Source organism: Lemur catta, chromosome 2 (assembly GCF_020740605.2).
Source record: "Lemur catta isolate mLemCat1 chromosome 2, mLemCat1.pri, whole genome shotgun sequence".
Lineage (NCBI taxonomy): Eukaryota > Metazoa > Chordata > Mammalia > Primates > Lemuridae > Lemur > Lemur catta.
In genome coordinates this window covers 122,894,811-122,916,119 of record NC_059129.1, presented here as the reverse complement: position 1 = coordinate 122,916,119, position 21,309 = coordinate 122,894,811, and the positions used below count along the sequence as shown (strand labels likewise).

The window sequence follows — 21,309 nt, the reverse complement described above, 5'->3', positions numbered from 1 at the left end:
CTGGGCAAATGGGTGTTGGAGGGGAATTTATTATGCAGCCAGGGAGATATGAAATATATAAAAATAACTGTAGTTATGGTTTTAAAATGGTATGTATCTAAGAGCTTTATCAGCCACTGAGCCGGAGTCTCCATGCATCTAGGTTAATCATGTGCTGTTCATTTAGGTAAACTCTGCATACTCTTCCAGGTCACTGGCTACAATTTCGCAAGTCCTTGCATTAGTATTTCCCCGTACTTACTTAAAATCCATATTCACATATATTGCTCTCGTAGGGCCTTGTTTTCATAGGCGGGATAATTAATATTAGCCTCATTTTACAGGAAATCTGCTCAAGGTCATCACAAACATTTGATTAAAGGTTCTTTTCACTCTTTCTTATTGTCTCTCATCTGTCTCAAATTTAAGGATTCAAATCTGTGCTAATATCTTGAGAATCTGGAATGGCAACAGGAAATCTAATCTACACTCAGGTCGGTGTTATCGGTCTCTGCTCTCCTGGCTTCCTCTCCCCATCCTCCCTGCCCCACAAAAATTTGGGATGACCTACAATCAACCGGTAGATTTGAGTGCATGCCCAGGGACGTCTCAGCCTTCAGCTCAATCTGGGGCCTTGGGAACTACTCCAGGCCCACTCTAGAGGGTGATTTGAACTTTTTAGGTTGGGTCAGAGCCTACCTGGATATTGGAGCTGGAGAGGAGGAGGTGGCAGGGGAAAGGGCAAATCTCAGGCCCCCAGAGATGCTATTCTCATGCTACAGTGGTCTTCTTCCATCTTGCTCACTTGGCACCTCACTGAGCCTCTTAAAATCCCCCACAGAAAGAGGCTGTGTGCCATCCTGGTTAACAGCGTGGCTTCTGGAGACCCTAAATGTAAGTTCAAATTCTGCCTCCATCGCTTACCAGCTGTGTGGCCTTCGACAACATATCCTAACATTCTGATGCTTTTTTTTTTTCTATCCAGAAGTGAGATAATAGGGTACAAACTTACAGTTATAAGATGGTTAAGTTCTGGAGACTGAATGTACAGCATGGTGACCATAGTTAATGACAATGTATTGTATACTTAGACTTTGCTAAGAGAGTAGATCTTAAGTATTCCCATCACTATCACCAAAACAAAAAAAGGTAACTGTATGACATGATGTATATATTAATTAATTTGATTGTGGTAATTATTTCATAATCTATACATATATCAGAATACCATGTTATACCATAAATATGTACAATTTTTGCCAATTATACCTCAATATAAGTGGAAAAATATTTTTAAAAAATGATAATAACACAGTATTTCCCTCTTGAGGGTGGTGTGAGGATTGCATGCAAAGCGTTAGAATGTGGCTTAGTTCATGACCACTGTATACTCTCAGATGAGGTTAAGCCTCCATGTGTTGGTGGTCCCACAGAGCCCTGCCTTACTCTATCACAGTAAGCGTCACGCACTATTTTATTGTTTCCATTTCTGTCCTTTCCCTAGACCGTGAGCTTCTTGAGGGTTGGGACAGTAAGGCTAATATTCCATGTTTGATTCTGGCAATGTCCCAGGAACCGTGCTAACTTACACGAGAGAAGCCTGAGGGCTGAGTGGTTGAATAGTTTGCTCAGAATCACATACATAGCAAGAGGCAGATCAGGATCCAAAGCTGGTAGTGGTGAGTTGCATTCTCAGTCGCCACTCTGCAGTATCTTAGTCTCCGTCATGTCTGTAACCCCCACCCACTCCCAGCCTGGTACGATGCCCAGCATGGGTTAGATGTTCATTTAATGCTTGATGCATGGGTTTGATGGATTTTACTCTATGGTGTTTGGGTTTGAACACATCTCACATGATCTGTATAGGGTACTGCTAAGTAGCAGAAAGCAGGGAGAGGTATTGTCCCCATTTTCACATCTCTTGGACTTTCATATTTGGCAGGTAATAAATACCATCCTTATTTCTTATATGGGGATGGGGAGAGGAAGATGAATCATTAAAGGTTAAGTTAATTACCCAAGAAGTTCTGAGTTTAATATATTTAATATATCACCCAAGGCTAGTCCTTTGACCTCTGTACCCAAAAAATTATGCTTGAATTGGTGCCGATTTTCTTTTTTTCTTTTCTTTGTGAGTATTCAAGTATCATTTAATTTAAAGGAAAGTGTTTAATTCATGAATAAGAATTCCAAACTATATATCTAGTCAATCAAATGTAACTGTGTGAATATTTTTTTAAAAATTGGACAAATGAAGATAATACGTCAGCCAAAAGATAAAAGAATTCAAACACATACACACACATACACACATATAATCTCTGATTTGACACTCCTGCAAACAATGCCATTGGCACTAATATTGACTCATTTGGATGTAAAGCTGTTTGTTATGCTACAAGACAATAACTGAATTTATTTAAGAGGAAAATAAAACAGAGGGTGGCAGTCAACGTCATAGCATTGGTCTCATTCATTTACATTCATGAATTCAACAAATAATTATCGAGCATCTATTACACGGCAGCCACTATGCACAGTGAAATGTTCCCAAAATAGTGTGACAGTCCTCCTACTGGGGTTTGCCCTGGAAGAGCAGCCAAAGCAACTCAAAGGACGTTTCTTCTTTTAAAGAAGTGGAATGTGTCAAAGGAAGTGTTTAAAGTGAAAAGAACCCTAGACTTAGAATCCGAAGTAGAGGATTAGAATATCAGCTTTGTCAAATAGTGATAAAACCTGGAATTTACTTAGCACATACTCAGTGGCAGGCATTGTACAAAGCCTTCTCATTTAATTTTTTACTAGTGATGTGATCCGGGACAAGTCATATGCAATCTGAACCTCAGTTTCCCATTTGTAGAGTAATAATTCTGTATCTACTTCACTGGGCTGTTATGAGAATTAAAGGAGGTAGTGAAAATGTCAAAGCTCCTTACACACTCTAAATTGCTATCTCATGAAACTCATTATAATAAACCTGTTGCTTACATTACCACAATCTGACTTTCTGGTCATTTATGCTTTTTCTCTGATTTATGGAATTTTTATTCTGCTAATAAAATGATTTTAGATTCTTGCTTGCATGCTTCTTCTATAAAGCCAACGTCTATAAATAATTTGCCTATTCATTTATAAATATGAATTTTAATATAGTTTTCTTAAAGTGGGCAGCAAAGAAGACAGTGCAGAGGAGACAGCTGGAGAAGAAAAAGTGACATAAATCAAATGGATGCAAAAAGAATCACTCCCTTTCCCCACCAGGTCTGGGAGAGGCTAAAGGTCTGGGATTATGACCTAGATTTAGAAATAATCCTTACTCAGGAAAAAAGCTTTTCAAGACAGTGATTAGCTAAAGAAAAAGGAGGGATAAATTAGACATTCATTTTTTCATCAACTAGATTTAAAATAATTATCCATTTTTGTTCTGATGGATATGTTTTCTAATTTTTCAGACTAACATTGTACATCAGAATTTTGAATTTTGGTCAGTATTTTGTCATTGGTTCCTCAATTCCAAACTGGATTGTAAATTCTCAAAGGGAAAGTTTATCATTTGTATTTTTTTCCTATTCCTCTTCAAGCTTGACAGCTGGGGCGGCAAATACTTTCTGCAAAGTGATGTTCAATGTTCCTACTATTATCATCACTATTTTGTTAATTAAGGTGTAGGATTACTAGCCTTTTTAAAATGGAAACAATCCATTTATTTCAACTGTGAGGACATGAGAGTTAAAATTTTGAATGTGAAATAGTTATGAAAACGAATGGCATGATTTTGGGGAGATTAATCAAGTAGACTTTAGGATAGTATCCAAGCAGCTACTACCTTCTTGGGGTTTGCATAATTAAAACTTAGAAATTTATGCCTAGCAGCTAGGCTTTTCCTCTCAAATGCAGCAAAGCCACCACCCCCTCTTGCCAAAGTTGTCATTCTGAGCTTAAATCAAATGTGGGCTCTGTTTCAAGTGACTGTGCCTTCCTGGCAGGGTTCCACCACAGCCCCTAGCTTGACTGGCTCTGGTGCAGAGAGAAGGAAAGTTTACATCTGCATGGCAAGTAGGAAGATGCCTTTTGATTCTATGTCCGGGGATTTGATTAATTCTGTCTAACTGCATGGAGGAACTATTGAGCAGTTGGAGCCAGGGATGAAGTCTGCATTCATTCTTCTACCTCTCTGCCTCAGAAACGATTCACTTCTAACTCCTACCCTGTGAAGTCACTGTTAGACCACCCCGGTCCAAAGCACAGGTCAACTTGACACGTCAACGCTGTTCATGCTGAACAACTGTTCAGAATGGCTCATTCCTAATTCATGCATCTAAAAAGTGGATTATGTGTATTTAGGTTGCTGACTTTCTAATTCTATTTCTGATATTTCCATAGCAGGACCTAAAAGCCTTACTTTCTATTATACTATTGCTTATATAAATCATTTCTTTTTTTTCAAATCAGTGTCCTCAATGGAATTTCTTTTGGTCTAGTAGTCAAAAAAGCATAGTATTTTTTTCCCCGAATTCTATAAAATGCCAGCTGTTAAAATCCCCATTCCCTCTCCCCCTCACTTTCATCTTTCCCAAATCCACATGTTTGACAGCACAGGAGGATACCAGCCGACTCCTGTGCCAAAGAGAAGTGAGTCTCCTGAATCCACTATTGCTTAAAATGTTGCAAATCATAAACTAGGACTGCTAATGAGTAGTAGTACTTCCCAAACTGGAATAATTTATATAGTCCTATTCCCCTAAAAGCAATTAACCAGATACTCTTTTGCTTAATTCCCTTTGATTATTGTTTCTACCTTGCTGCTGAGTTCCTGGGAACTAGACCTTGGAGGTGGGATGGGGACACAGTCTTGGTCCAGTGGCCATGATGGTAGTTGAATATTTTCAGGCTTCTTTGGACATTTCTGGGACAGCAGATGTTGTGTGTTTTCAGAGTATCCTTTATTTCCAACTGAAGATCATCCAAACTCTGAAATCTTATGAGGAAATCTAACGGTTTTTCTTAAACATAACTAGAAGATGTTGACCCCTGCCAGTTTCATTGGGAAATAAGCTATTACTGTATGTTGGTCTCCTGGTTTTTGAGAAGTTTCTCCCTTGATGGTTTTTTGGAAAGATCCACCACTTGTCAAGAGTGATCAATTTTGATTCCTAAAAAGCTGTGGCTGGAATTCTAATGGCAGCGCGTTATGATTTGGCTTTTTGCATTAAGAAGTCTTAAGTGCATATCATCCCAACAAAATGGTAATCTAGAGACTAGATTTAAGTAAAAACATCTTTGTGATTAAATAGATTTTTGACTTAAGTGGCCATTCTACCATGAATAATTGACTTCTCAAAATAGGAACACAAGCCTTTCATAGTTTAACTTATTTTAACTAAGGATTTACTCGACAACCAAACACTGGCAAATTCAACACACTTCTAGAAAATTGTTTTTGCATGTAATTTGACCCAGCAAAACCTTAACCTCTGCATCTCCACCCTATATCATTCAGCACTTTTTGGCAATTGTATTAGAGGTATCAGGCTTTCATTGTATACATTGATGTATAGTGAGTGCAAGTTTGATTTAAAAAAGAAGTAAAGGGTATTTTCAAGATTTAGTACTGGAATTGTAAATATAATTAAGCCAAAATTCTGTTTTATGACTTTATTCCCACTATTTATGACTTAGAGTAATGAATTCTGGATGAAGGAATGGGAATTGAGTAAGTGCGTCCTGATCTTCACGGATAAGCTAAAAACGCAACTTAATATTTCTGCGTAATCATCAGATAAAAGAATAGTGTGGAATAACAATCATCAGGACTCATAGAGTGCTCACTATGTACCTGCAGTACGCTAAGTTCTTTATGTGCATTATCTGACTTCACCCTCCCAGCAGTGCCACGATGCAGCCCCTTTGGTTATTTCCATTTTACTGATGAGAAAACCGAGGCACAAAGAGTTTAGTAAAGATGCAAGGCAATTTGGCTCCAGAGCCCCTCTTTTAATCATGATAATGAAGTAGTGAGATGCTTCCCCAGTGATAGGGCCAAAGGTGGGGTGCAGGGAAGTAGGAGGTTACTAATTTTTCATAAGATTAAAAAAAAAAAACCCAGAACCATAAACCCTATAAAAAAATGGAGTCTATTTGCAAAGGAGCTCAGAATTGAAGGCTTCTTGAAAAGTACAGCTCTTTAATTCCTCTAACTTCTCATCTTTGCAGAGCCATTGCAAACAACAATGACCACAGAAAGAACTTGACAACCTCTAAGATGGCCTGAGAAGCCTTTAAAACACATTAATGGGATTCAAAGTCATCTCACAGTCGTAAGTATACAGCACACCTGTGTCTGCACACATCTTGACTGGCCCTTAATTCAAGCTTGTTTTCCAATAAAAGAGCAAGTTTGTTCAACTTGGTTAGGGTGGGAAAGACTGATGATGTAGGTGTAGCGACTGCTGATCATTAAGGGCTCACCTTGACTTTGGTAAGTTGAATAAGAGCAGCTTTGCTCTAAGAAGTTAAGACACACACTATATGATAAGTTTTTCTAGTGCTATACGGATTCTTCCTCCTCCTCCTGACCCTAGCCCTTCCCCTTACCCCCGCGCCACCTCTGGCACTATCTAGCTCTGGCTTCTTTTCCTTTACTGAACTCCATTGTTCTTTTTGGAAAGCAGATGTTAACTTTGCCCAGTTATAATTCCTCACATCTTTCGTCTTCCCCTCTTCTCCTTACTTATTTTTCAGGATCACTGCCCAGTATATTACTCTCAGACAAAGCAAGAGTCTTGTTTTCTTTCTGCCGTTAACCTGGTTGCTTTAGATCCTACCCTCATCATGCCGCACTGGCAACCCTCCTCTGTAAGCTGGAAGTGGTCTCAGAAAAAATGTGTGGATTCCAGCTTTCAATACGCTTAACACCCAGCTGCTCCACACGTTTGTACTGAATAGGAATAAATCCACTTGTTTTCATTCTCAACTGTGCTTCCTTCAGTGTAATATTTATCTTTTAATCTAAACACATGCATTCTTTCCAGTTTTCTGAATCCTTGGGAAATAGTAAAAGAGTTTTCACAGAGCAGAATGTGAGGCAAAGTGTGGGAAATGAGTTAAAAAACAATACATTTACATATTTACTCTGAACTTTTAGCACAGCATGTATTTTCTTTTCTTTTTTTTTTTTTTTTTTGAGACAGAGTCTCACTCTGTTGCCCGGGCTAGAGTGGGTGCTGTGGCATCATCCTAGCTCACAGCAACCTCACACTCCTGGACTCAAGCAATCCTCCTGCCTCAGCCTCCCGAGTAGCTGGGACTACAGGCATGTGCCACCATGCCCAGCTAATTTTTTCTATATATATTTTTAGCTGTCCATATAATTTCTTTCTATTTTTAGTAGAGACGGGGTCTCGCTCTTGCTCAGGCTGGTGTATTTTTGAGTGTGTACATCTACATGTGTTAATACACTGAGGGACTACCGATGAAGCGAAGGATTTAGTGCTGGTGCTCAAGGTAGAAAGCATCAAAAAAAGCCAGGTAAAGAGTCAGGACTCACCTATGAGTTAATCAGAACACCTTACCAGCATGTACATAATGAATGTCATATGTCCGGCACAGACCAAAGGCAAATAAAAAACATTTCTACCCTATAGGAGAAAGCATTTGCTCCTTAATTTTTCCTCTTTCCATTTTATTTTATTGTTTATGATTGTTTAAAATTTCAATAGATTTAGGGGGTGCTAGCTGAATTCTGTTACATGTATATATTGTATAGTGGTAAAGTCTGGGCCTTTAGTGTACCCATCACCCTAATAGTGTACATTATACCCGATAGGTAATTTTCATCTTTAAAGAGTATAATGGCAGATATGCCCATTATGGGATTAGCAGAATTGTGTGAGTCCAACATTTCAGGTGGCCGCACCTTAACTTCAACTCCCAAGAGCTGGACTCTGTGTGGCGGCTTGCACCCCCCCTCCCCCAAGGCTGCATCCTTCCATTCTCACTGCCTGCAATTACGGATATGTCCTTGATCCAAAGCCCTAAGCTGAGGCCTCTCCCCTTTGGCTCCCTATTGAATGGTCTCTATGGAACCCTCTTTCACTGCGAGAGTCTGTGAAACTCTCGCCAGGTGGCACACCTCTTCATATCTGCTTAGATCCTTGGGAAGACATCCTCCGTGACCATGCAGAGAGCCCTCGTGAAAAACTGTTCCACATACCCAGCGCCAGGAAAAACGTTTTTCTTCCCAGCAAATCTTCCTGGAGATAACACATGTTGTAATCATTGCTTCACAAAATTATTCTCCTTCCCTCCTACTTTATATTATATATGGCTTTTGTCTCTTACCCTGGTGAAATGGTTTTATGTCTTTGTGTACTTATGTTTTATCATAAGCTTCTTATAAGCTTATAGATCTTTTGGGAAACAGGTAGACATTGCACAAATAAGTTTTTATCCTCAAGCTTTTTTTATTTTAAATGTACACGCAATGTAATATCTATTTAAATCTTGATTTAAACTCTCACCTCACCCTCTGAACAGCCCCTTCACGTGCCTCTGCTTATTATATACAATGGTTGAGTTCCATAGTTCTGGTTCTGAAGTTAGGAAAACGTCTCAGAGGTGAGAATATTCCCTCCAGGTCATTTATATCTAGCCAACCCACTGATATTTTGTTGTGGTGGGCAATGGAGATGGCGGGGGCCAAGGAAAGGTGCAAATAAGGAAGAGTGAAGGAGCTACTAAATACTTTAGATGTGGTAATATATCTTGTAGCCTATTATCAAAGATATTACATAGCTATAGATTAGTTGCCAAGATTGCAAAAGTTAAACTTTAGGAAGCAAACTCCTTTTGAAACGAACCAGACCTAGTTTTCCTCTCTTTTATTAACACTCAGCTTCATCCAGGGTTTATAATACATCAAGCAAGCTGAATTGGCTATAGGACCAATTTAGAAGCTCTGTGTAATGTCTTTGAACACCTTAATGTTGACACAAAATCCATAATTCACAATTTCAGGATATGCTTCTTGCGGGGGAGAGAGGAGGGCCTCCTTGCAGGGGCTGAACAACAATGCGAGAGTTCAAAAGGGTTGAAGATGCACTTTGGGTATTTGGATTGGCACTCCCCAGCTCGCGGATGCTTGCGATTGCTTATCTGACTTATCTCAACTGCTGACGTCAAAAGAATTAGGCTAGAAATCTTATGATTACAGCTTTTCTTGTGATCTTTTCTGGTATTTCCTGTTTCCTGTGTGGCCAAATATACTTCGAGAGAGAGGGTTATTTTATGGCATTTCACTGTTTCTGCTTCAGCTAGAGCCAGAGGTACAGGGAGCGTGGAGTAAAATTAATTGAGAACAACATCGGAGAGCTCTGCCCACCCTCAGCCCCCTCGCTTGCTGACATTTCCTTTTAAGCATCAAAAAAAGTTTCTGCAATGGTGCAGGGTAGGATCTTATTTTTAATGGAATAAGGTTCATTGTTCATTAAAAAGAAGAAGCCACTATCAATTGTATTTCTAACTATCGCCTTATTTGGCTGGGAATAAGCAGGAAGCTCTGAACAGCATACTGCAGGCAGCCAGAGAAGCTTCTGAGAGGAGGGGAGAGAGTTTCAGAGGCAAAAGGAGGAAAAATGGCCACTAAAGGCTGCACTTTTCCTTTGGGGCTACATACACCTTATAGAAGCAGGAAAGAAAAACAAGAGGTCGAGGTTGGGCTTGCCCAGTTTATGAAATCTTGCCTAAACATTGCTAAATCTTTAAGTTGCTTTCTGAGCACAGGCCCCGGGACATGCTCAATGCCGTGTTTGCAGAAAGCCTGAGGAATTGAGAGGCTGTTCTCAGTGACTTCTGGGCAAATGTACTACAGACCCAAGCTTCAGCAGCCACTCACACTGGCCTGGCCCACTGGCCTGAAACTTCCAGGCAACCATGCAGAAAGCAGCAGAACTACCTACCAAACAGCATCACGTAACATTTCATGTCTGATGGTTAAGCAATCATCATACTTAATGCAGCTACCACCTCTATCTATTTATCTCATATAGAACTTCATTAATCTCACAATCCTGGTTAAATTCTCACCTATGACATTTTTTTCCTGGTGAATGACTATCTTTCTAGTACACTGCAGGCAATTTAGATGGGAAAATTCACCAAGAAGGGGCTTGGGACTTGCCCAGACAATTTATAATCAAAGTTTGAAAACAAGAAAAATGTGTGCACACATATATATATATACACATTTCCATATACACATATAATTCTCGCCTATTAAAGATGGACACCACTTGCTTATATAATGCAATCACAGAGAGGGTAAGTGCTTGGGAGTGAAAAGGACAGAAAATTAGATTTAGAGAGATTATCATGTACAGAAGACTTTCCAAGTTGAGAGGCTTAAGGGCTTGACCATGACAGGCAGAGTAGCTGAGTCAACAGCATGGCTGGATACCAAGGGACCTCGAGTTGGCCCTTGTGAAGTCAATAACCAGCTCTGTGACCCTAAGTATGTTGTGTAACTTCTGAGGGGTGTCAGGTTTCTCATCTTAAAAACATACAGTTATTTGACTAGATGATCTCAAAGGTCCCTTTCTATGCAAAAGCCAGGAGTTCGAGGACAGCCTGGGCAACATATTGAGACCCTGTCTCCACAAAAAATTAAAAAATTAGCCTGTTGTGGTGGCACGTGCCTATAGACCTAGCTACATGGGAGGCTGAGGCAAGAGAATCTCTTGAGCCCAGGAGTTTGAGGTTGCGGGGGGCTATGATCGCACCACTGCACTCCAGCCTGGGCAACAGAGTGATATCCTGTCTAAAAACAAAACAACAGTTTAAGCAAGAGTGAGACCTCGTCTCCACAAAAAACAGAAAAATTAGCCAGGCATGGTGGTGCACACCTGTAGTCTCAGCTACTTGGGAGGCTGAGGCAGGAGAATTGCTTGAGCCCAGGAGTTGGAGGTTGCAGTGAGATGTGATGATGCTACTTCACTTTAGCCCAGGCAACAGAGTGAGATCCTGTCTCCAAAAATGAATAAATAAATAAAAATAAAAAAATAAAAACAAAACAAAACATGGCAACCTGAGGACAGGAAGAAACAAGGGTTGGCAAAGTAAGGATAGACTGTTCTAAGACTATGAGGATAAATTGTGTCTTGAATTTGGGGAAGAGATGCATATGACTGGAATGGTAGTGTTAGATAAAAGAACATCAAGAATATAAATCCTTCAGGATAGGGTGACATCAAGTGTAAAGGGCTTGATGATTTCGATATTATTTCTTATGGTTCTATGCAAAATACTACACAGCACTTGGGAAATTGGATTTGTAAGTTAAAGGGAAAATATTCATTATCTCAAAATTCTCAACATTGACCAAATATGGCCAATGAATGCCACTTATGGTTATAAATTCATTAGTATCCTCACTCCAAGTCCACTTCATCACCAGCCACTGTTGCCAGAGTGTTATTTCTAATGTGTGAAATGTATCATATCACTTCCCACTAAATTATTTGAAGCCTTCTCATTGCCTAGAGGATACACTCCTTGGAAAAGCAGAAGAGGCCTTTGGCAAACTGGCCCCCAGCCTATCTTTCTAGTCTCTTCTCTAGCTTTCCCCTGATATATTTTATATTCCACAACTTGGCATTCCCCAGCATTCTTGCATCTGGTCCTGCTGTTTCTTCCTCCCACAATGTCTTCCATCTCTTCTTCATTTGGGGAAATGTAACTTACTTTGCATGATACCTTGAAAAATCACCTCCTTTCCGACAACTCCTTTACCACCCATCATACAGATGGAATTAATCACTCCCTCATGTGTTGACAGTTGGCACAGACTTTGTGTATGTACCTCTAGCATATCATATATCATACATCTATCTACCTATCTATATAGCTATTGATCTATTGATCTATCCATCCATTCATCTACCTCAGTGTTCTAGGTTTATAAATTTTTATTTTGTAAGGAACCAAGACAGTATCTGGCATATGATAGGAACTAAATAAACTTAGTAGAATAAACACTTTTGGTTCCTCCTCTATGAAATAATACAGAGTATTAGTACCGCTGTATTGTAAAACATATGCCATTCTGCCTTGATATCAGTGAGTTGTTTATAGATCTGTCTCTTCTAACAGGCCATAACTTCCCTTTTCTTCCCTCTCCCCAGGTTTATAGCACAATGCTATGCATTGAGTAAAGAAACCTAGAAATTTGAATTTTTAATTTCCCTTTCTGAATACCTTATAAATAACCAGTACGTATAGATCTCAATTTCTTCTAAGATGAGAATAAATCCTATTTGATTGATACATATTGTGTAATATAAAAAGCTAAATATTTGTGTAACAATATAAAACACGATTTTTCATTCTGTGACCTTCTAGGGTGTTTCCAATTACTTTTGGAGGATTTGAGACATTTTCAAAGTTTTTTTTCAAAACAAAATTTGTTTCAGTCCAATTTTGTCTGTTCACATTCTACAGTGCATTTATCACCAAATCAAACAGTAGAGCATTTAGGACTAAAAACGGTGAAAAAGAGTTTGCTTTAAAGTTTATAAATCTGGCAAATTTGCAATGTTTTTACTTTTACATATCAATTTAATTGACAGGAAAATTTTTTTCCCTAGTAATTTCTAGATTTTTCTACATTTTTTTCCTTAGAATAGAATTAGGGATTGATCCAGGAAAGGCAGCCAGGAACTTAGCTAGTATTTAAAGGAAATAATGAGGGCAAAAAGATAGGTGTACCTAACCCTCCAGTGATTTACAGAGAGAGGAACAGGGAGGGAGGCAGTAGTTTCTCCATATTGCCACCTTGGAAGAGGTGATAGTGATTGCTGTTACAACACTAGCACGTACTAATCCCTGTTCGATGCTGGCAGCCTTACTGTAGTTCACCCTGACTTCTCCCAGAGCCTCTCACTCCATTTTCTCCCTAGGGGCCAGGGGCCAGAGAAAGGAGAAGAGCTCTCAGAAATTTCCAATTAGCACATTCAAGCAATGAAACGATTCAGACCAGACCAGAGTACAATGCACAGTAAGATTATGACCATGATGCCAACAGATAAAAACCTCAGCTTTCAGTGTGGAAACCAACCACAAAGGTGTGATTTGTACACATCTTGTTTCACGTACTACAGTAATTTGATTGAACTTTTCAGTGTCAGAGTCCTGAGATGGTTGCCGAAATGCATTAAGAGCAAGAACAAGAGAGAGGTAGCAGAATAATTGGGTTCAGCATATGCATAGGAATGTAACTAAAGTAAATCTTACTAAGAATGTAATACTCAAGTATAGGGCTCAGCACACAGTAACTCAAACAATGTGTAATGGAGACAACGTTTTTTGATGCATATCCCTGTGCTGTTTCCTTCTGCACTCTCTTGTGCATATCCTCCCCTGCCACCTCGCCAGAGGGACACAGTGAGAATGATTAGGAATGTTTATAGCAAGAATGAGAAGAGCAAGAGGGAGTTGCTTGCTATTCATTGTTTGACCTTCCGAGTAACAGGTTTTTTGGGTTTGTCTGGTTTTTGTGTGAGTTTGCAGCAGAACAATAATTTTAAGAACTGGTCTTTGTGGAAAGATAAAGAGATTCTCTTCATTCTTGCATTAGATCACTTCAATGCATGGAGAGGTAGGCCTGTGGACATGGCTCCACACTGAAGCTTCCTTGTCCTGGGAAGAAAGAGTCTATGGCACAGGCAAGGTCATGTTAACGAGGGAGAGGTACAAAGTCTACTCCTGATACCCTGGGGAACTGCAGGGAAGAGAGTCAAAGGCAGAGCTGAGTGGTAGAAGAACTTGACTTTGTTCCTCCTTCTAAGGTTGGCACCTTGCGCGTGTGTGTGGTACAAACACTCAGATAGGCATGTGGGAGCCCGAGGCGCACGTTCACCCAGATGCCAACTTGGAGAGGAGCAAGGGGAGGGAAAGTGTTTATTCAAAAGAAGAAATTTAATCCAGAAGAGACAGACTGCCACGCTGTTAATAAGCAAGCTTAAATTTTCTTATCCCTCATCAGGGTGGGCTCGGGAGCAAGGTCTGCCTGGTTGCAGGAGACACACAGGCTATGTGTTCTCACACATTTGAGCATGGAAATGTGAAATCTCTATTACAAATGTTTCCTCCTCATTTCTGTATCTGTTTTTGATGACACTTCTTATGTTTGAATCCAATTTCTTGGATTCAACCCCACCTCACTTCCTTCTCTTCTTACAGGTGCTCTGTGCTGGCTCGCTCTACCTGTCCCTTTTTCTTCTCTAAGTCATTTTTTTCAGCAAATTTTATCTACTTTTTTGAATGAACTACTGTCACAGACCCCCTAAATGTATATGTCTTGGGTTTTCTGAAGTGCTTGTCCCTAACGTTTATAGATTTTATGAGGTTTTTGGGGACCATCCAAAAATATTTGCAAGAAGGAAGAAAGAAAGAGAATCTTGTGCTTTGGCTTTAATTCCAGAGGTTAAAGAACATTTGAGGATTCAAATGGGAAAGTTCTAATTATTGCATTCTATGTGTTTTATCACCCTTGGTTATTTCATTTTCCTTTTCAACACCTTTACTAAAGATTTACATTCATTCTCATTATATCTCTCACCTTGATTTTATTTCCAGTTTTCTGGCTTTCATACCTTTCAGTTTCTACTACCAAGTTTGTACAACTGCGACTCAGTCTCTCTTGAAATTTGTCCTTTTTTTCTGTCCAGGGATTTTATTTTTCCACAGTAAGCTTGGCCTCTTGGACTCAAGGCCATCCCCAACTAAACCCTGCTTTGTCTTTGTCAACCATGCCGTCCAGTTGCACTCAAGGCCAACCTTTAAGTTTTATCTTGTCACTCATAATAAGGACTGTGACCTACTGGCTGTAGTACTCCTTCAGCATTTATCTGAGAGCCAATGAAGTAACAAAAGGCTCAGGACAGGGGCTTGGTTTATAATCTATACAATATATGCCATGTGGCTTTTTTAGGTAAGAAGAAATGCTTAGAAGGAGGGGTCTCTGATAATTTTGTAGTTTAAGGAAATTTAAGACAAATGTAAAGATATAAAATTCATTTCTTGGGGTGGTCTTTTAACATTTTAAGGATTGAAGTCAAATCCAAAGAGAAATTTATGTAAAGGCAGAGAAAGATAAATAGGCAGAGGAAGAATAAAGTTCACACTGTGTGCGTATCTGGACTATGGTGTTGTATTAAATCACAAATACTGTGAGATTTGCTTACTAATTTTGCTATGGCAATATGTACCTACTATCTATTATGATGTATACTGATAATTAAAGAGTAAAAAAAATCAGGCAGATCAGGTAGTAGAAAATAGTGCACGCTTCCAGTTACTTTTGTGAGTTAAAAAAATAACTTGGAGCTTTGGGGCTTTTTAAAGCCTGATGTTTTCCTTTTAGGAATTAGTCCGATGCAAAAGTCAGTGCTTTCCTGTCCAGTTAAACCAGATTTGTTTAAACCAAAAAAGAAAAGAAAGAAGAAACTGTTTCAGGGAAGAGCAGAGGACGTGGGGATATCATCCTCCACTGAGCTCTTTCCCCTCCAAAGCTCATTTGTAGGGCCAGGTGAACACACACCTTCCACACTCAATTTTTAAAATGGTGTTGAGGCCCTACAGACTGTTATCTGTAAAAGAAGCTGCTTTCAAAACTTTGGCGTATGTAAAGTGTTCCAAGATGCATGAACAGAGAAATTATTCTAAAAGTATATAAATGCATGAATAATTTGTATGCATTTGCTCTAAAATTTTGTAATTATCAGTAAATTACAACTTCTCAATATGAAGAGAGAGCTGTCTCATACTAGTTTTGCACTCATTTTATACCTTTTTAATAGTTCTGAAATTCATTATTATGTATTCTTTTATTTTAAAAGCTATAATGACTAATACTGGTCTTCTGTTAGAATATAAGTTTAAAAATGATTTCATTAAAAGGAAGAACTAGAATTCATGTTTCTTGAGTAATCTGTCCCTAAAAAATATATCCATTCGTGCATTTAATGACAGCTTGTAAGCTATTTCACTCTTTCTGGTAATTTTCTTTTTTTCATATATCAAAATGCATTGAGTGGCTGACATGTGATAGATGTCGCAAAGAAAATAGAATGTTCTTCAGACTCTCAAAGAGCTGGAATCTAGGAGCAGAGGAAGAAAATGTGCATGAATTATAATGAAATGAAGTTATTTGCTTGTGAAATAAATACAAAAAAAGTTCTGTGAGACTTCAGAAGAGGAAGGCATATTTTTCTCGGTAATCTCGGAAAGGCTTTGCAAAGAGACTGGCATGTGAGGGGCGTCCTACAGAATGGGAGAAGTTGGGGCCACGGAGGGAAGCCATTTTCAGCCTTGGGAACAAGGAGAGAAAGCAAAGAGGATGCTGTGGGCTGCTTGTCTTGTCGGGGTGGAATATACAGGGTGAGAATGAGAGGCCTGGAAAGGTGAGCTAGTGCCAGAGAAAGGAGAGCAGTGGATGCAGGGGAAAGAACTTGGATTTTCTCTGCAGACACTGGAGAATTTCTGAAGCATTTTGAAGAGGGGCGAGACATTTCTTTTGATGCTGTTGCTCTAAATCACAGAGTAGAAAGAAGAGGGATAGAGAGAGTTAGAGGCTATTGCAAGATTATGGACAAAACAATATGAACTTTGACCCAGGGCCATGTAACTGAATAGAGAGGAGGACGTTGAGTGTGAGAGAAGTAGTTGAGAAAATAACACCAACACCAACAATTATGAGTTAACATTTACTGAGAATGTGGTAGAACTCAGGCTCTTTTCTAGGCATTTCTTTTTCCTGTTATGTCATTTAATTCTCATAACAACCTTATGGGAAGGAGCTATTATTTATTCTCTTTAAGAAGAAACTAAGGCACCAAGGGAAGTACTCACCCAGGGTCACACAGTTCAGTAATGGAGATGCAAGATTTAAACATTTTTAAATCTCAGAACTGCAACTACACACTGGCACTCTTAGCCTCCCTTACGGACTTAGAATCAGTTGGAATTGGGAATCTGGAGAGAGCAGTTTCGAAGTTAAGTTTCTGTGATTGATGGAAACAAGTCAGGTGAAGGAACAAGTTTAGTTTAAGGTTAGATGATGTGTTCTAGTTTTGACTCAATTTTGCATTCACATTTAAAGGACAGATTAAATTATCAATGATTATTATCCAGCATAGCTACAGACAATACAGGCTGATGTCTAAAAACAGTAGTTTTAGAAAAATGTTATAAATCAATGGTTATTTGCTGTTGAGTATAATTGATTCTTTGCTCAAAGTGATTTGTCCTGCTTTGAATGAAATCATTAGCACTGATGAGTATTTGAAAGTGTGTATGAATTTTTGCAGTGTTTTTTAATTTCCCCAGTTTTACAACCAATTCTTTGAGTTAACAGATTTAAACCAAAAAGTGCTTGTTTTCACACTGTATTTGTAGACAGAACTCTGATTCATAAATTTATAATTATTCTTCTTTCATCAAGCTTTTGATTCATCTCAGAGCCTGCGATCCCTAGCAGAGTGCCTGGTATACACTAAGCATCCAATAAATGCTCCTTGAATGATGGTGACTGAAGTGTTCAGTCTTCAACATATTTAATTTACATTATGCTTGATGCCTGAGACTCTTTAAAATAGTACTTTAAATGTTGAGTTGAATTGCAGAGTTCTGGAATCAGAGAATTGTTTTGGAGATTTTTACTGTCTGAAGTTGTTTGATATTCAGGGCTAGGTATGAGGCAAATTTCTGGTATTTGTATTCTCCTTGAAAGGTAGGACAAGTTACAATGACTATGGGGAGAACGAGTTTTTCTTTTTGAGGGAGTTGTATGTTTTTATATTTTCCTGGAACCAAAGGCATTGAAATGGGAATAAGCTTAATAAATAAGTAAAATATAATGTAAAATTTAGACCAGAGACACTGAAATGAAAGGTGAGTTCCACAGCTGCAGAGTTTGCAGATATTTGGTTGAATTCCAAAATCAAATTATTTATTCAACTAAGAACCAGCCCTGCTAGGGGATGTCTAGATGTCTGGTCTTAAACTGGTTGCTGACTAGAATCATAATCAGGACCATACTTGTCCTCCCAGCATTTGAGAAGCAACCTATTTATTTCCCATCCTCTTGTCGCGCACACTCCCCACGCAGGTGTGTGCTCTCACTGCCGCGCTAAGCTTACTTTCTATTGAGAATAGATGGGGATCATTCCCTGGACCTTAGGGAAGCTTGGCTCTAAAACTAACGCCCACAAAATAAGAAGGAAAATGTAGAGGAGACACACTCCTTTGACTTATTTTGCATGGTAATATTATTTTTCTGGTTTGACCGAGGTTTACATTAGATCATGAGTTCTCATGTTTGCCCCACCTACATATTATATAATCAATAAAGCCATATCTTGACTTAAATTTAAATTTAAATGACCCAGCATATGCCCTGATCACAAGAGTTTTGTGGACCCACTGCCAAGTGGAGATCCTGGTCTGGTTCTGATACAGTCTTAATGTGGGACCCTGGACAAGTTGTTCAGTCTCTCTGAACGATTCACCTCACTTTTAAAATACAAGGGTTAACTAGACCATTAGACCATTCCTTGTTTGCTTCATAAAGGGAAAAAGATGAGTATTAATACAATTAAATAATTGGGTACAGTTCAATGAACTGAGTTGATATTCTGACTTCAAGCATGCTGACAACTTCTAGAACCCTTCTCTTGGGCACCAGTGCTTGGCCAACGCCCAGCTTTGGGGCCACTCCCAGATGTATGCACCCCAACATGTAAAGGTGATGTGACATGCACCCCAACATGTAAAGGTGATGTGCTCCTCTTCTTCCTGTCATCTTCCTTCTCCTCCCATAGCCTGTTCCTTTGAGCAATGGTCTCCAGAGCACGCCAACCTGAAGATGGCAAAGATGTTCATGTGTGTCACCTTCCCCCTAGCATCTCCTCGCTCTCTCTGGGGACTGTTCTCCTCTCCCTCTATCACCACAATTCAGTGTATTTCATCTTAAAATGTCTCATGAATACCTATTTATGTCCTCATAATTTTTTTCTGCTCTCTCCCTCCATTATCCTGGCCAAATCTCAGAACATTTTTTCTATTTCACTTGTGACAAACAAAGTTCCCATCTTGTCTAAGAAGAGTGAGTAGAAATAATGACTCCCTTCACTAAGGAAAAGAACTGGTCCAGCTGGAACTTTCGAGGTTAAATTCAACATATTAAGAACTAGTGACACCCATCTCTAAAGTCCTTTAAAGTGATAGTTCTGTTCAAAATTTCTGCAATTTCATGGATTTTAAAAATTTAAACCTATTTGTTTTGATCACAAGCAGTCAAAATATACACAACATATAATGACAGTTAATTTTTCTAGTTTTAGCTACTAGCATGGCAAAAATATTGTGTGCTGTAAATGTAAAATGTTAAGCACCTACAGGTAAAGGTAGCAAAGACGAGGGGATAAGAAACTGTTGGGGAAGATGGAGGCGGGAGGATCAGGTAAAGTGCTTTAAAGAGAGGGGTGCATTACCTGGACTTTGTGGTTTGAATAGAAAACTTTTAGTTGGCTGAGCCAAAGGAAGATGTTTTAAACATAAAGCAAGGCTCACGGGTTGGGGGGCGAGGTGCACCACTTGATGCACAGACAGTTGCTTAATACTATTGTCTCAGTATAAATTGTTTGAGGGCACTGAGGCGAGGGTGAAATTGGGGTGGGGGAAGAGAGGGAAGAGAGAGTGCCAGTGCATCATGTGTCTTGTGTGTCTTGGTGTCTTTTGAAGACCTTTCTACCATAAACCCCTATACGTGAACTGAAAATAGCTTAAACCATCACTTCCTAAAAATGAAAAAGTGCCAGGTTTTTGGAAATAGTTTACAAGTGTTCCCGAGCCCCCACTGTCATGCTGCCATGGTGAAAACGGCACAGTTGAAGACACCTGATGCTAGGAAAAAAGCAGCATCAGGGACAGGATGAATGAGGAAAGAGGATGGGACAATTGGGAAAGTGAAGCCACTCATCTTTGAGGTTTCATCATGTGGCCTTCTGCTGCATAGATGGCTGACAAGGTTTTATGTCCACACCAGAAAGTGTGAGCCCCTAATCTCCAGGAGAATGAGAAGACAGGGGAGGAAGACGAGGGGGCAACACACACACATCCTTCGGGGAGGTGCTGAAGTAGAGCCTGCCTCCTTGCAGGTGGCCACCGGGACAGCAGCAGGATGCAGCTTCCCTGGGAACCCGGGGCTCCTGAGACAACTTCCACTGAAAGTGAGGCAGTGGTTGAGAGGCGTAGTAAGATTCAACAAGCTCTGCTTCATAACGTCCAGAGAAGAGTGCCTCTTAAGTAATAAAAAGTTACAGGAGTTCTGCTTTCTCTCTGAAGTATAGCTTTTACAGGAATTAGACACCCACTAATATATAATATAAATAATAATATGTACCCATCTTCACCAACATGCTAATAGCTATTGAATTAGGTAGTTTTATCAAAGGGTGTAATTTGAAATATGAATTTTAATCATTTAATTTACCGAAACAAATCAGAAGTGGCAAAAGTTGAAGTGTCATAGTGAAAATCTCTGCCCAGGTGGGATTTTCCATGTTTCCTGCCCTATGCACAGGAAATATGGGATGGCTTTAGCGTTACCTCATTTCTTCTGACCAAGACCCATTTCCCTGGGCACTTTTTCCCGATTGCCACATAAACCTCCGTCTGATTAGTTTCCCTCTCTTTCCTATGTACTCAACTACTCATTGTTTACTAGAGACCAACACTGTTTTTTTTTCTTCCTTTTAAATCTTTTCTTTGCCCAGAGCATTACTTCCTAATACTATTCTTTATAGATCATTAGGTAACAACTTTAAAAAAGTTTCTGGCATACATTATTAGAATCAAAACTAGGCAAATTTTTATTTCCTAGTCTCTTTCACTGAGAAAGAGAAAGGTAATTTTTGGCATATCTTTTCCACCTACCCCATCCCTCCCCACCAGTGACATGCCGTGACTCCACTGCACAGGGCTGGCCAAGACCTCAGACGCATACACACACACACTCATGTTCTTTCCTCTAAAGTGATCCCACCACTTTCCAAGTATCTACCACCATATTCCCCAAGGGAAGAGAGCACCCGCAGTCAGTTAATGGCATTCTTAGCTTCCAGAGCACCTTGGGGTCCTCTGCAGGGATCCTATGTATCCGGATGGTGGCTGTGCCCACTGCTGGAAACACAGCCAAGTTCTCCACAACTGTCCCAAACACAGCACATTCTTAGGACATGACAAAGTCTCTATGAATCATCACTTCTACATTTGTGA

General features: G+C 39.5%; 1 protein-coding gene across 3 annotated transcripts in view; it reads right to left on the bottom strand.

The window, feature by feature from the left end:
• The window catches only part of PDE7B (phosphodiesterase 7B), a 291,481-nt gene that overhangs the window by 117,248 nt on the left and 152,924 nt on the right, over positions 1–21,309 (bottom strand). The gene's annotated exons all lie outside the window — the stretch shown is intronic.